Raw genomic sequence first — 15,803 nt, 5'->3', positions numbered from 1 at the left:
ATATGTGTGTATATATAAACATATATATGCATATAGTAGAACTCTTAAATCCTATGGTAGACACACATTTTTTTTTCTTAATTTCCAATTTTAATGGAATTCACACTTCAACATTCTCAATGAATCTAAATCAAAATTTTAATGATATAAATCTTTTTTTAAACACAAGCAATTGTAATTCTAACAATTAGTCAATTGCTACTCCCGATAGTACTGAGATCCAACTCCAATGTTCCTCATAGATGTCCTGTGAATTTTTTGCCAAGGAGTGAAAGCAGTGTGTTTTTTATGTGGAAGATACAATAGTAACAGGTTTCTCTAGCCCCTGCGTTGAAAATTATAGTTGGACAAACGGATGCATTTTTAACTTGGGGATAGTTTCAGGGAAACACAAAAGTAATAAGAATGAATGAGGAGATGTTAATTCACTTGCTACTTTGCATGTCTCTTGTCATGATTGAAGATATATTTCAATCAGTTAGTTCCTTTAGATGTATTAAATTAAATATGAATTTCAGTTTTATTTAAAGACAGTAATAATACTGGTTCCTTTTATTTGTAAAGTATGCTACACATTTTAATGGTATTACCCATTTTAATGGATAACTAAACTACACAAGAATCCTCTGAGGCAGGAAGGGCATGTACTATTGTCTGTTGGCCTGATAATCAGGTCAGAATATTCTGGGAAATAGTTGTTAATGATGGGAGAAAGCCAAAACTTGTTCATAACCTTTTTTTTTTTTTGGTGAGACATTTGGGTTAAATGACTTACCCAGGGTCACACAGCAAGTAAGTGCTAAATGTCTATAGCTATATTTGAACTCAGGTCCTCCTGACTTTAGAACTGGTGCTCTGTTTGCTGTGCCATCTAGCTGCCCTTCTGTTCATACCCTTTGACCTAGCAATCTCATAACAGTCAATCTGCTATTGGCTACCTAACCCAAGGAGATCATTTCCAAAGAAAAGTGTACTTCACTGTGACACATGTGAAGAATCCAAGACCCAGAGAACTGCAATTTTTCCAAAATCACCTAGAGAGGTCTTTAGAACTTTAGATGACTTTAGAACTTGATCCACTATAATATTTTTATATTCCAATAAATCTTTGATCTCTTTGATGTGAGTATTGTCTACAACAATGAAGGTCACAAGTCATCCATCTCTTGCTGTAATACAAAACATTTACCAATGACCTCTTACAAATTGTACACAATGGGTTCACTCAATATATCAAGTAATTTTATTATAGTCTTTTGACATTACAGGGATATCTAAATTAGATTCAAGATATTCATTCATTATCCTCCCTTCTTTCTATGTGACCAACCTATCTTCTAGTTAAATCATTTTTTTTTTAATGGGCCAACCAAAGACCCATGATGGTCCACTACAAATCTAAAATAAACCAAAACACACACAACACAAAATGCACACCATAATGCACATATCCTTGATAGAAGATATATTTAATTTAATGCAAATATATTTTTAGATAGAGGCTGCTAGTCAATAAGGAAGGATTGGCATTAACAATAGTTTTTTTTTCTTTCTAAGATTTAGAGAATTAAAGGTTTTCACTACTAATATCTATAGAACTTATAGTAAAAATCAATTAAATTCAACAAGCATTTATTAGGTATTGACTACCTACAGGCCAATATAGCATTAGGAGATACAAAAATGAAAATCAACACCAGTCACTTCCTTCAAGGAGTTTATAGACTAATATGGAAGAGACAACATGCACAAAAATAGCTGTTAAAATATGATAAGTATATAGAAAATGTTCAACAGAAAAGAATAGAATATTCAGGGAATAAAGGTTTTCTTCCAGCTGGAAAGATTGCAAAAAAGTTGACAAGGGAGGAAAAATCTGATTAAATTGTAGACAAACAGGATTTCAACAGATATAACATGCTTATCATATTCCCTTTAATGATACTAATTTTTATTCATTTTTAAAATAAAAAGTACACATGGTTTCATTTTACTTTGACCCAATATCCATAAGATTTTGAATGGGATGCAGAATAATCTCTTTCCAATGATCAAGACACACACACACACACACACACACACACACACACAAAACACACACACACATTTTCCCTCTGTAGGAAAAGGTAGGACATAGCCCAGTTATATCAGGGAATAGGAAAGACAATGATCTTAACTAGAAAAGAGACATTCCTTCTATCAAGTTTTATTTCTACCCTAGAAACTTAGCTTTTGCTCTTAATGTTTTATGCATTTCCCTAAGGAGAAAAATCTGAGAAAGGTCTTAAGCTAGAAAAAAAATATTATTCTTAATATTTTCATGTGAACTAAAAGTGAGGATTTTAACATATAGTTCAAAATCATATTTAATATTGATGACTCAGCAGCATGATATACTTAAAAATGACTTGACATCAGAAAAAAATTTAAATCTTTCTTCAAAAACTTAGTCTGGAAGTAAGTAAATCATTTAACATCTCTATACCTCAGTTTCCTTATCTGTAAAATGAAATGTGTAATTCTATCTTCAATGTTATACATCAATTCACATATATTTACTACTTACTGTATGTCAAGAATTGTGTTAAAGACTGAGAATACAAAAAAGTTAAAATCATGAACCCTGCTATCAAGAACTAAAGTTCGAATATAAGAGAAAACAACTATGCAGCTAAAAATATGTATGATATATATATATAGAGAGAGAGAGAGAGAGAAGAGATAATCTCAGAAGGGAACTGGACTGGAAAAAGCTTCTTGCAGAAAGTGGGAGTTGAGCTGATTCTTGAAAGACAGAGAAATCAGGAGGTTGGGAACTAATAGAAAAAAACACAATGATGTGAAATTAGGAGAAGGAACATTTAATGTAAAGAACAGCAAGACCAGTATTGTGTATAGTAAAGTATATGAAAGAGAAGAAAATGTAAGAAAACTGCACTAATAGAAAGAGACCAATTTGTGAAGGACTTTAAAAGCCAAACAGTATATTCAGTCCACAATGAGCAATGAAATGATATGATTAGAATTACACATCAGAAGATGTGTAGAAGAAAGGATCAAAATGTAAATTAGTATATAGAGTTGATACAGGGAAGAGAGTTAAGTGTTGCCATTTCATTGATTATATTCCAGAAAAGAATGGTGGTAAGACTGGAGATCGCATTGTGGAAAAATAACAAGGTAGGGAGTTGTAAAGCACAAGAAATGGAATAATAGTAGGTTATGATCAAATACAGGAATTTCAGAGTTCATAAATTTGGTACTGGAATATTTGTGGGTAAAGGCAAAATTAGGGATATGGTTTTAACTACTATTTATATTTAAAGCAATGTAAGAGGAGGTCATGGATTAACTAAATTGAGAAACTAAGATTAGAGACTATTTAAGAAAGTACAAACATGTATGTTGAAATCTTAAATGAGGAAAGGCATTGGAAAGGAAAGAAAGACTTTAATCTGAGTCAAAAATCATTGAGGAAGTAAGGAGAATGCAAGGAACATTCTCTTTTCCCCACTATAACCAGTAAGTCAATGCATATAAATGAACTAGTACTAGAAAGGTTGATCAATAAGCCAACCATCAATAATATTGTCATCAGGAAGTAGCCAGGTTTCAATGAGCAATAGAAAATGGAAAGAATAATAGAAGTAATTTTTAAAAATGAAATCAAGTTTGTGAATTATTGAACAGGCATTCCAGAGTGCACAGTGTAATGGTGGGTAACTGTAGGATTGTACAATTCAGGATAAGTCTTAGGATAATATAAGTGAAATAAGGTTTAGTGGGAGATTGGGAACAGGGTTTATATATCTGTAGCTAGGGATTCAGAGAGAGTATGATTGTATGGGAGTATGATAACTATTAAAGAATGAATCCAGGCAGAGTCCATCGATAGAGGAAGGAGATTAGATTATTTAGGGTTCTCTGTTTTTAAGTAGATGGTACTTTTGAGTTTTTGAGGGCCCAGAGATCCAACAAATAGTAAGTAGGTGATGGCAATTCAAGGCAGGAGAAATTCAGGAAAAACCTATAGATAACTGAACATTTCTAACTTCATGGTACAAAAGATCTAATGAAATTTTTTAAAAAAGCATACAATTCTTTGTAAACCTTAAAGTACCACACATTTATCATTTAATATAATGAATACATAGAATGAAAAAAGTTAAAAACCAATCTGAATCAAGATAATTAAGATCCACAACCTGCCTCTGACATATAGAAACTGAGTGATATTGATGAAGTTACTTAGGCTCCCAGTGCCCCAGACCAATTATTAGACTAATAGTGTCAAACTTATATGAAACAGGATCCCATTAAACCATGCGTAATGATCTCTATAAACATTATATTGAACTTAGTTTTAAAATGTAACATATACTTGTATTTTATTTATTTTGTTAAGTATTTCTAGTTCAGACGGCACTCCAAAATGTTATGATCCATATGTGACCAATTTGCTTCCTATTTGAGCATTAAGTTGCAGAACACCACCTTATCAGGCCTAATGATTGGGCTCGATGACTCATGTCTCCCCTCATTCCAGTCCATCTTCCACTCAGCTGTCAAACTGATCTTTCTAAAATGTAAGTCTCACTCTATCACACCTAAATTCCAATTGTTCCTTATCATCACCAGGATCAATATCAGATCCTCAAATAGGTTTTTTAATGCCCTTGATCCCCTGCCCTTTCTTACTTTTCCAGCCTTTTAACACTTTAGTTCACTCCACATTTTTTTGAAATCCACTCTCCCCTGGCTATCCCTCTACTAAGTCACTATGTCCTGAATCAAAAAATTTTCACTGACTATCCCCCTCTACTTCAAAATCTCCCTTTTCATGTTAGCCTCTTGGCTCCCTTCAAATCTCAGTTGAAGTCCCACTCTCCAAAAGAAGCCTTTAACTTAGTATTTTTCCTCTATTTGTTATCTATAAATTATCTTTTATGTAGTTTCTTGGTATCTAGATGGATAGATCCCTGGGCCTAGAGTCAGGAATCTGGCCTCAGACACTAACTAGCTGTGTGACCTTGGGCAAGTCACCCAACATGTTTACCTCAGTTTCCTCATCTGTAAAATGAACTGGAGAAGAAAATGACAAACCACTGCCAAGAAAACTCCCAAATGGGATCACAACAAGGAAGAGAACTTTCAGCTTCAATTGCCTAAATTGGTTTTCAATACAGAATCCCCAACTAAAACTCCTTGTTTTCAAGGAGTTCCTCCTAATAACTTGAGAACAGTAACTTTTTTGTTATCTTTGTGTATTTTTGTATCTGTATTTGTTTTTTTGTTTTGTTTTTTGTATTGCCAGTGCTTAGCACAGTGCCTAGCACATGGTAGCAGCTTAATAAAAGCTTCTTGATTTGACTTGGAACAATTGCCATTTTGCATAAGCAGAAAGAGTTTCTTCTCTAGGAATTCCCTATGTAAATGAAATCACAGACTTGGTTCAAAAATATGCTGGTGATGACTATGACAAAAATGATACAAGGTCAGAGAGAAGGCTGGGATGTTCATTGTCATTCTCCAGTAAGCCCCTATCGATCTCATCTTCATGTTTGAATACTGAAAGTTTCTACTGTTCATGTTTTGGGGTTTTTTCTCCCAAAAGAAAGGTTCTTTCCCAACAGAAGTCCAGAATCACCAGAATTTCAACCTTACCGGGAAACAATTCCCTTTCATGTTGCTTTTAGCCAAGAGCAGATGTCTGGCAATATGAAAACAGAGTGGTTATTTTCACAAATGAGATCTTCCTTTCTTCAGGCAGCACTGACTCTGAGACTAGCTCCTCTCTGGCTCCTCTCTGAGGCCTTGAAGATTCCTGTTTATGTGTTGTTCATGGTGATATTCTTGCCAGTTCTGACAGCACCATGACCCCTTTTAAGTGGAGAAGAGTATCTTCTTTAGTGTGGAATTGTAAAGGTTCACAATTCATTTATCTTAAATAGCCAAGAGATCCCCAAACTGCACTCCCTCAGGAAGTCCAATTAGCCTCTGATTATTTGCACATTGGTGATTTTTTTTAGACTACATAGCCCTATTCTTCTTATGTGAAACCGATATCGAGTGTGTCAGGTCATTTCTCCTCCTGATGTCTCACATCAGCATTTATTTGAAAAGGCTCTGATTTAACCATGTCCACTTGCTCCTTTCAGTAGCTCATCTGGAGGGTTATTTTATCTACTGTTGAATCTATAGTCATCTCAGGCACTTGATTAGCATGCATTATTCAATATTGCCTTTTCTATCAGGCTACAGACAGAATTACCCAGCTTCTGTGCTAGGAAACCAGCAGCTTAGGGAAAGTAACACTGAGTCATCTCCTGGTGTGGACCTTAAAGAAGTTCAACAGTCTGCTTTATTTTTAGAGGCTGACTCTGTCACTGTGGATAAAATACAACATTGCCTCATTATTTTTTTTCTTAGTCCCAGTAGTCTCAGATCAACTCACATCAGCTGAAGTATGATAAGATAACAGCAGCACAATAGTATATGAGTGACAAACCATAAAACCTATTTTCTAGGTGACTCATAATAAGAAAAATATTCAAGGTGAATGAATTAGTCAGGAAATCCAGGTACCATCATCATCATCATCTGAAGGAAGAGAACTTTTTGCTTCAATTGCCTAAATTGGTTTCCAATACAGAATCCCCAACAAATAAGCACTTGACTTCCAAATTAACCACATATACAAAAAAGACAAAATTCAAATGGCAGGTTTTTTTTTTTACTCCAAATCCAACCCTTTTACCATTTACTATGTCTCTTTGTTTTCTATATTTTCATTATTTGTTGCTATGATCTGGGAAATTGTCTTACAACAAAGCAATATGTTGCTTTAGAAAGTTTAATAATTTGAAGTCAAAGTATTTGAGTTCAAGAATTGATCTTGATGATTTTTTGTGAGATCTTGGAAAAGTCAATTGTCTTTTCTGAGCCTCAATTTCTTCAATTATAAAACTGTGCATACCTTTGATCCAGCAGTGTTACTACTGGGTTTATACCCCAAAGAAATACTAAAGAAGGGAAAAAGACCTGTATGCACCAAAATGTTTGTGACAGCCCTGTTTGTAGTGGCCAGAAACTGGAAAATGACTGTATGCCCATTAATTAGAGAATGGCCGAATAAATTATGGTTTATTAATGTTATGGAATATTATTGTTCTGTAAGAAATGACCAGCAGGATGAATACACAGAGGCTTGGAGAGACTTACATGAACTGATGCTAAATGAAATGAGCAGAATCAGGAGATCATTATAAACTTCAACATCAATACTATATGAGGATGTATTCTGCTGAAAGTAGATATCTTCAACAATGAGAAGATCCAATTCAGTTCCAATTGATCAATGACGGACAGAATCAGTTACATCCAGAGTAAGGGCACTGGGATATGAATGTGGACTACTTGCATTTTGGGTTTTTTTTCCCCAGGCTATTTTTACCTTCTGAATCAAATTGTTGTTGCACAACAAGAGAACTTTACAGATCTGCACACATATATTGTATCTAAGATATACTTTAACATGTTTAACATGTATGAGACTGCTTGCCATCTAGGGGAGGGGGTGGAGGGAAGAAAGGGGAAAGTTGGAACAGAAGTGAGTACAAGGGATAATGTTGAAAAATTTGCCCATGCATATGTTCTGTCAATAAAAAGCTATAATTTAAAAATTACCTAAAACCAAAAAATAAAAAAATAAAAAGAATCAGAGTAAATGGTCTTCAAGTTACCTTTTAGGTACAGTTTAATCTTCTGAATTTACAACTAACTTCTACAATCCATTGACTCCAGATTTTTCTTGTTATCTCTAAATCATTATCAACAATATCTGCAAGACACCAAAACTGCCCAAATTAGCAAAAAGAAAATCTACTTGATTACTTAGATGACATTTATAAGAAATCAAAGTATTGTTATAATATTTGACACAATTATAGCTATATTTGTACAAACAACTTTTTTTTTCCCTTTTCTTTACATAAGCATTTAAGACCAACACCAAAACAAATCACAAAATCAGAAAGTTATATTGTTGGTCATTATTGTTATGAAATTTTTATTTCCTAAAAGTAGATAGAGTCTTGGTTTTGTTCTCAATAATGCAAAGGACAATGAGCTCCAAAATTGAAGAAATTCTCTAGGTCAATCTTTTTGTCAACATTTTACGAAAGCCTATTAACATTTCAATCTCTCTTATTCTGCCACTTGTTTTCTCCAACAACAGTTCCATGGTCTTCCAGACCTCCTCTGACATCTCATTACAGTGTGGAAATGAACCTCATAGCATCAGAGAATTACAGAATTTCTGATTTGGGATTTAGCAGTCATACTCCAACACAGAGATGGTTAAAAAAATCCTGCCAAAAAAATCCAAAAACATTTAGACAACAAATCCTTGCTTGGAGATCTCCAATTACTGAAAAATCATTACCCTCTGAGGCAAAGTATTTTGGGGAAGTTCCAATTTTTAGGAAGCATTTTTTTCTCCTTATATAAAACCTAAACTTGTCTATTTATAATTTATATGTATTGAAGCTATTCCTACTTCACAGGATTAAAGAAAATAAGAATATTTTATCTTTAACACTGAGGCAATAGATTCTCCAAGGCTAAGAAAGTTGGAACACAAGTATTGACAGTTCCTATGAGGAAAGAAAAGCTTTGAGTTTAGATCCAATGGCAGTTTGTTGCCTCAATATCTAAGGGCTACCTGAGTCTTCTATTTAAGTTTGTCAACAAGTTGGAAGGAGAATAATTCATATTACTAAAAGAAATGCCAGCCCTGACCAAATCACATTTCCTTGAAATATTAAAGTACAACAATGTTTGATTCTCTTCCTTATCGAACTGCATTGGCTAGAGGATGGAATTGCTATATCTAGAACCAGGAAGACCTGGATTCAAAATTTGCCTCTACCATCATCTAACTGATTATCACTTAGCTCTATGATTCTCTTTTTTTATTATTATAATAACTTTTTATTGACAGAACCCATGCCAGAGTAATTTTTTTATATTATCCCTTGCACTCACTTCTGTTCTGATTTTTCCCCTCCCTCCCTCCCTCCACACCCTTCCCTAGATGGCAATTACCTCTATGATTCTCACTCTCTTCATCTATTAAATGAAAGAATAAAAAAAAAAAATTAGGTTTTCTATAGCTCTGTTATAAGTGAGATTAAATCAATGTTAAGATGTCAATTTTTGTGTTAGATCTTTCCCTTAATCCAGGAGAGGCAAATCCCAAAATATTTTCCATTAGAATATAAACCCATTGAATTCTTCTTTGACCTTTCTGAATGGTTCTTCCCCCTCCAAAAAAACAAAAAAAAATAAGCTAGGATATAATGGTCTTTTTTCTATTCTCATAAATGGTGATATTTTTTATAAAAAATTAAGAAGGAAAGAAATATTTTTTTTAACTTTTATGATTCCACAATTTCATCATTGTGAGCACTGATAGCCTTCTGCTGTCAGAGAATGCAAGCTCCATGCCTTCTCTTTTTATTTATTTATTTCTAATACACATTGCTTTATGCATCATGTTAGGAGAAAAAAATCAGAACAAAACAGAAAAACCATGGGAGAGATTAAAAAAAACAGAAAAAAGAAGTGAATATAGCACATGTTGATTTACATCAGTGTTTTTTCTGGATGCAGATAGCATTTTCTATCCAAAGTCTATTGAGTTTGCCTTGGATCACTAAACCACTGAGAAGAACCAAATTTTTTATAATTGGTCATAGCACATTCTTGCTGTTTATTATGTACAATGTATTCCTGGTTCTGCTTGTTTCACTCAGCACCAGTTCATGTAAATCTTTCCAGGCCAGGGTAAAATCAGTTTATTCATCTTTTTATAGAACAATAATATTCCATTATCTTCATATACCACAACTTGTTCAGTAATTCCCCAATTGATGTGCATCAACTCATTTTCCAATCTTTGCTAACAAAAAAAATTATTACAAACTTTTTTTTGCATACGTGAGCTCTTTTTCCTCCTTTGTGATTTCCTTGGGATATAGACCCAATAGAAGTATTGGTGGGCCAAAGGGCACAGTTTTATAGCTCTTTGGACATAGTTGCAAATTGCTCTCCAGAATGGCTGGATCATTTCACAACTCCACCAACAATGCATTAGTGTCCCAGTTTTCCCACGTGCCCACCACTATTTATCACTATCTTTTCCTGTCATCTTAGCCAATATGAGAGGTATGAGGTGATACTTCAGAGTTGTTTTAATTTGCATTTCTCCAATCAATAGTGATTTAGAGCATTTTTTCATATAACTATAGATGGCTTTAATTTCATCATCTAAAAATTGTTCATATCCTTTGACCATTTTATCAATTGGGGAATGAATGGTATTCTTCTAAATTTGACACACTTCTTTATATATTTCATAAATGAGGCTTTTATCAGAAATACTGGCTGTAAAAATAACAGTTTGGTCATGTATACTTATTGTGTTTCTAATTTATATATTAATATATTTAACATCTACTGGTCATCCTGCCATCTGGGGGAGGTGGGGGAGGGGAAGAGGTGAAAAATTGGAGCAAGAGGTTTGGCAATTGTTAATGCTGTAAAGTTACCCATACATATAACCTGTAAATAAAAAGCTATTAAATAAATAAAAAAAAGAAATACTGGCTGTAAAAAAAAAATTCCCAGCTTTGTATTTCTCTCTCAATCCTGTTTCTATTGATTTTGTTTGTGCAAAAACTTTTTTAATTTAATGTAATCAAAGTTGTCCATTTTGCCTTTCATAATGTTCTCCAGTTCTTCTTTAGTCATAAATTTCTCCATTCCCCAGCAATCTGATAGGTAAATTATATCTTGCTCTCCTAATTTGCTCATGGTATCACTCTTTATGCCAAAATAGTGGACCCATTTTGACCTTATTTTTTTGGGGGGGAGGGAGGAGATGAGATGTAGGTCTAAACTGAGTTTCTGACATAATTTCCCAGTTTTCCCACCAATTTTTGTCAAATAGTAGATTCTTATCCCAGAATCTGGAGTTTGGGGGTTTAAATATTAGATTACTATAGGTCTATAGGTTTTCATTATTGGGTAATGTGAATCTAATCTATTCCATTGATCTACACTATTTTTTTAGCCAGTACCAAATATTTTTCATGACTGATCCTTTATAATATAGCTTTGGATCTGGTACTGCTAAGCCACTGACCTTTGTAGTTTTTTCATTAATTCCATTGATACTCTTGACCTTTTGTTCTGCCACATGAATTTTGTTATTATTTTTCTAGTTCTACAAAATAATTATATATAATTATATAGAAAATAATAATTTTCTATATTTGCTTCTTTTTTCTGTTCTTTTTTTACCCTTTATCAAGATGTATTTCCCTTCATCAACTCTTTCATTAGATCTATTTTTAGTTTTGTTTTATTTAAGATCAGAATTGCTGCCCCTCCTTTTTGTACTCCAGGTGAAGCAAAATAAATTTTCTTCCAGTCTTTTACCTTTACTCTACATGTGTCTTTCTGTGTCAAATGTGTTTCTTGCAAACAACATATTGTAGGATTCTATTTTTTAATCCACTCTGTTATTCACTTCTGCTTTATGGGAGAGTTCATCCTATTCACATTCAAAGTTATGATTACCCACTCTGTATTTCCCGCCATCCTATTTTCTCCCCTCTATATACTTTTCTTCTCTCTTTCCCACCTATCACCCCTCTTCTCTTATCTTTTTTTCCTGGTGTCTCTGCCTTCCCTTGTATCCAGCCCCTCCCTTTTCTTTGCTCTTTCTCCTCCTATTTCTTTATGGGGTTAGATACATTTCTATACCTAACTGAATGATTAAGTTATTTTCTCTTTAAGCCATTCATAACCATACCTTCTGTCCATGTGATGCCCCATTCTGTCTGCCCCCGTAACAGATGCAATTCTCAAGACTTACAGATATTTTCCCCTCTAGGGATGAAAATGGTTTAACCTTTAAAAAATACATTCCCCCCCCCTTTTATATTTCTATACTTCCCTTGAGTCCTGTGTTTGAAGATTGAATTTCCTGTTTAGTTCTTTTTTTTCAATAGAAATGATTGAAAGTATCTTATTTTATTGAAGATCCATTGCTTTCCCTGAACAATGATGCTCAGTCTTGCTGCATAAATAATTCTTCATCGTAACCCCGGGTCCTTTGCCTTCTGCAATATGGTATGCCAGGTTCTCTAATCTTTTATTGTGGAAGCTGCCAGATCCTGGGTAATCCTAACTATTGCTCTTTGTTATTTGAATTGTTTTGGTCTGGCATCTTGCAGTATTTTTTCCTTGAGATTGTAGTTTTGGAGTTTTGCAACAATGTTTCTTAGGGATTTCCTTCTGGGTTCTCCTTCCAAAGGTAATTGATGAATTCTATCAATGACTATTTCTAAAATATCGGGGCTGTTTTCCTTGATGATCTTTTTAAAAAAATTTTAAAGCTTTTTTATTTTCAAAACATATGTATGGGTAATTTTTCAACATTAATCCTTGCATAGTTTTATGTTTCAGATTGTCCTCTCCTTCCCCTCACCCCTTCCCCTAGACGGCAGTACAATATATGCTATACATGTTAAAATATAAGTTAAATTCAATATGTGTAAACATATTACAATTCTCTTGCTGCACAAGAAAAATCAGATGAAAAAGGAAAGAAAATGAGTAAGAAAACAAAATGCAAATGAACAACAACAAAAAGAGTGAGAATGTTATAATGTTATCCACATTCAGTTACCACAGTCCTCTCTCTGGGTGTAGATGGCTCTCTTAATCACAAGATCATTGGAATTGGCATCCTTGATGATCTCTTGAAGAATACTAATCAGATTCTTTTTTTGGTTATAGCCTTCAGATAGACAAATAATTCTTAAATTTTCTCTTCTGCATCAGTTTTTCAGGTTATTTGTTTTTTCAATGAGGTATTTTACATTTTCTTCCATTTTTTTCACTTTTTTAGTTTGTTTGATTCTTGATGTCTCATGGATTCATTAACTTCCATTTTCCTTGTTCTAGTTTTTAATGTGTGATTTTCTTCGATTAGTTTTTGTATCTCTTTTTTCATCTGGTTAATTCTACTTTTAAAGATGTTGCTTTATTTAGGGGATTTTTTTTTTGTTTGTATTTGGGCACTTGTATTTTTTAAGGAATTTTCTTCCTTTTCCAAGATATTGACTCTCTTTTGCATAGTTTTTCTCATTTTTTTCTTCTACCTTTTTTATTTGTTTTTAAAAGTCTTTTATGAGCCTTTCCAAGAAGCCTTTTTAGCTTGAGACCAATTCATATCACTCTTTGAGATTTTCTCTGTAGACATTTTGTCCTTGTCTGAGTTGGTGTTTTGGTCTTCCCTGTCACCATAGTAGCTTTCTATGGTCAAGGTTCTTTTCTGTTTCTTGCTGATTTTTTTCCCCTTTTCTTTTGGTATTTCCTAGTTTTTGTTTTTGTTTTTGTTTTTGTTTTTGTTTTTGTTTTTTTACTTTTTATGGTTGAGCTCTGTTCCTGGGGTAAAGGGAGTATTGTCCCAATCTTCCTGTGTATCTCTGAGCCTTGGCTTTGAACACAGGGACCCATTGGGTTTGCAGGAATTAGGTTTATCTGCTCTTTCCAAGGAAACAGCCTGATTTCCCAGAATTTGCTTTCTGAGTAGGTCTGCCTTACTTCTTTGCTCTGCTACTGAGCCAGGACCAAGGGTCTCAGTTGCTGATCTGCTGTAATTAAGACCCTCTCACCAGCTTTCTCAAACTCTGTCTGAGCTGGGCTAAAAAAGCCACTAACCTTTATTGAACTTTTTCAAATCTATCTGAAGCTGGAGAGTGGTTTTATTCTGTCAGACTCTATTTTGAGGCTTAGTTTCAGGTGTTTTTAGAGGGGAAACTGGGAGAGCTCCAGCAGCTTCCTGGCTTTACTCCATCATCTTCAATCCACCCTTCCTTACCTTTTTATAAATTCTTCTGATCTAATACCTTGAAGATCTTCTTCTAAAGGAATCATTGAATACTAAAATCATCTATAACCTATCTATAGGTTTAGTCTTCTTATCACTGCATAATTAGTCAATGCATCTGTCCTTTTTTGTCTATAAATAGATTGTCAATAGTAATATATGACCTATTTATATTCACAATGAATCTTTCTATTGTCCAATGAATTTCCATTTCATAAATTTGAAATTTATATTCCTCCAACATGGTGATATTGCCTAATTCACAGCTATATAGCATCACAGAGCAAATTGTGATATTAAATACGTTGATTTTTTTTTAGCAGTGAGATATTTAGCATCATTAAAAAAAACAATTAACCAAATGAAAATCGGTCTGATCCCTACCTACTCTTTACTCTTGGGCCCATTTAATTGTGTATTAGTGGTACTTTTCTTAGAATTCATTTGAGAACTAATTTAGAGAGTTGTATGTCACAGTCTGAGTTATATGTGTTTTTCATTCACTTTGTTTTCCTGTGAAAAATGGACAGATTGATTTGTATTGTATTGTTTTGTAGTATACTAGATAAAGTGCTAGGAAGACCGGAAATTAAATTCTATCTCAGACCTTTATTAAATTAATTATGTGACCCTAAATAAACTCTTAACCTCTGTCATCCTTTTACCTCAGCTGTAAAAAAGGGAATAATAGCATTTACCTTATAAGGCTTTGGTGAGAATCAACTGAGATAAAATTAATAAAGTACATTTCAAACCTTAAAGAATTATATAAATATGAGCTCTGTAAGGAGTATTTGGGTGGGTGGGGGGGATCAAAAATTAGCATAATGTTCTCTATAGATAACGTTTAATAGAGCTTTTGTTTGAACTCATATAATGTCATTAGGCTTCATTCTCCTCATGGGAAATGTGGAAGGGATGGCCTCTGAATTTCCTCATCCAAGATCTTTTCATCCTATAATCCCATGACTCTGCATGGGATATTTTCTATAAGAATAGTGATATAACACTCAAATTCACAACATAATGTATTTTTGAATAAAATTATTCTTATATTTGCTCCAGTCTTATATGCTTTGCAATTTTTTAGTTGTATGACCACAAGCAAACAATTTATCCTTTTTAAGCTTGAGCTTCTTCCTTTGTAAAATGGGACAGAGTTTGACTAGGTAGCATTTTTTTTTTGCTAGTCAGTAGCAGGTTTTATTTTATTTTTTTTTTATTTAATAGCCTTTTATTTACAGGATATATACATGGGTAACTTTACAGCATTAACAATTGCCAAACCTCTTGTTCCAATTTTCACCTCTTACCCCCCACCTCCTCCCTAGATGGCAGGATGACCAGTAGATGTTAAATATATTAAAATATAACTTAGATACACAATAAGTATACATGACCAAAACATTATTTTGCTGTACAAAAGAATCCGACTCTGAATTATTGTACAATTAGCTTGTGAAGGAAATCAAAAATGCATGTGTGCATAAATATAGGGATTAGAGATTTAATGTAATGGTTTTAGTCATCTCCCAGAGTTATTTTTCTAGGGCATAGCTAGTTCAGTTCATTACTGCTCCATTAGAAATGATTTGGTTGATCTCGTTGCTGAGGATGGCCTGATCCATCAGAACTGGTCATCATCTAGTATTGTTGTTGAAGTATATAATGATCTCCTGGTCCTGCTCATTTCACTCAGCATCAGTTCGTGTAAGTCTCTCCAGGCCTTTCTAAAATCATCCTGTTGGTCATTTCTTACAGAACAGTAATATTCCATAATTTTCATATACCACAATTTATTCAGCCATTCTCCAACTGATGGACATCCATTCAGTTTCCA

The sequence above is a fragment of the Sarcophilus harrisii genome, chromosome 4 (genome assembly GCF_902635505.1).
Source record: "Sarcophilus harrisii chromosome 4, mSarHar1.11, whole genome shotgun sequence".
NCBI classification, from domain to species: Eukaryota; Metazoa; Chordata; class Mammalia; order Dasyuromorphia; family Dasyuridae; genus Sarcophilus; species Sarcophilus harrisii.
Note: the sequence above shows the minus strand (reverse complement) of the source record.